Source organism: Hipposideros armiger, unplaced genomic scaffold (assembly GCF_001890085.2).
Source record: "Hipposideros armiger isolate ML-2016 unplaced genomic scaffold, ASM189008v1 scaffold_1056, whole genome shotgun sequence".
NCBI lineage: Eukaryota > Metazoa > Chordata > Mammalia > Chiroptera > Hipposideridae > Hipposideros > Hipposideros armiger.
In genome coordinates this window covers 210,080-212,112 of record NW_017732406.1, presented here as the reverse complement: position 1 = coordinate 212,112, position 2,033 = coordinate 210,080, and positions in this window count along the sequence as shown.

Below are 2,033 nucleotides of genomic sequence, written 5' to 3'. Positions count from 1 at the left end.
ATATGCAAATTCCAAAACTCCAATGCCAAACAATACTGATTTCGTAGTTTTGAGGATAGGGAGCAGGAGTTACGATCTTTAAAAAGTTCCATTGATAATGGTGGCTAAACGAGTACGTTATGATATACGCGGTCAGACAATTAAGTTCTCAAACTCATCCTAGAAAAAGTGCTACATGCCTCATTGCTGACTATCACTATGGTCACCTTTAAAGTATTCCCCTTGGGAAGATATGTACTGATACCAGTGCCTAGTCCACCCTTCAAAGCAATTTTGGAACTCTTTTTCTGGAATGGCCATCAGAGCTGTTGTCACATTGCCCTTGGTGTCCTGAATGTCATCAAAATGTCTTCCTGTCAATATTTCCTTTCTCTTTGGGTAAAGAAAAATGTCATTGGGGGCCAGATCAGGTGAGTAGGGAGGGTGTTCCAATACAGTTATTTGTTTACTGGCTAATCTCCCTCACAGACAGTGCCGTGTGAGCTGGTGCATTGTTGTGATGCAAGAGCCATGAATTGTTGGCGAAAATTTCAGGTCATTTTTGTCTAACTTTTTCATGCGGCCTTTTCAGAATTTCCAAATAGTAAACTTGGTTAGCTGTCCAGTTGGTACAAATTCATAATGAATAATCCCTCTGATATCAAAAAAGGTTAGCAGCATTGTTGCAACAAGTTCACGAACTTAATTGTCACACCTCATATTTGTATAACACCATGAGTAAACTCTAATATCAACTATAGACTTCAGGTGATAATGATGTATTAATGCAGGTTTATAGATTGTAACAAATGGACCACTCTGGTGCAAGATGTTGATAGTAAGAGAGGCTGGCTGTGCGTTTGTGGGGCAGGGAGTACAATGGATATTCTCTGTACTTTTAACTCAATTTTACTGTGAACCTAGCATTACTCTTAAAAGTAGTCTATTTTAAAAATAGTTCTATTGAGGATTCAGATGAAGGTTCAGGTTTGGGAACACTGAACTCTCTAGCTCACCATCTGGAGTAGAAGCACATGCAGCTGTAACATTCTTCTCAGAGTCATTTCTTCCTTCCTGTGCCACTTCGGGAAGTTCACTGTTCTCACAAAGTTCCNAAAAACTAGAAATAGCTACTATTAGATAGATGCTTCTTTGATAAATGCCTTAATTTTTCTGGATAAAACTAATTTAGTTTAATGAACTATAAAACAAACTCCTGTATAAAGAACAAACACCAATATATATAAAACCCACCAGTAAAGTCAAGAAACAGGACATTGCTGACACCTCCCTGAATGATCCCAATTAATCTAACCCTCTTCCTTCTTCCTGCAGATAAGAATCCTGACAAGGATACAGGCTGTTAAATTCCTTGTTTTCACTGTACTTTTACCACCTATATATGTATTTCTAAACAATGTATTGGTTGGCCTTAACAACTAATGATCTAAAAAAGAGGCATTTAAAAGCAACTATCAGTGAGAAGAGTTTAAATGGGTTATTTTTTTCTACCCCATCAAACTAACCATACAAATTAGCTTATGCTGTCATTCCCCCCCATTAATCAGAAATGGTACTCTTTTGCATTCAGTTAGCACATGGCCTATTTATGCCATATATCACCCAAGGAATGATTAATAAGTAATAAGATAAACACATCGAGTGCTTGCTAAGTATCAGGTGAGTGTTAATTACTTCACATGCAGCAGCTCATCCAATCTTCATGGTGACTCTGGGAGAGGATATTGCGATATCATCAGCCTCATTTTACAGCTAGGAAAACAAACTAAAGGTGTTAGGTAATTTCCCCAAGATTATGTATTTAGTTAGTGGCAGACCCAGATTTGAATCCAGGCTTGACTCAAAGGTGTGTGCTCTTAATAACCATTACAATTTATTTCTACATCCCATGGGAGTGGTCCAAGTATAGTTTTAGAAAATTTGTTTGTCTTTTCTCTGGCTCAGGGAATGGGTCAGGGTTCCATTGTGAAAATGTAGAATTAGCTACTTGTCTGGTCTGGAGTCCATTATGAAGAGCAAAGATGTGATTGAGT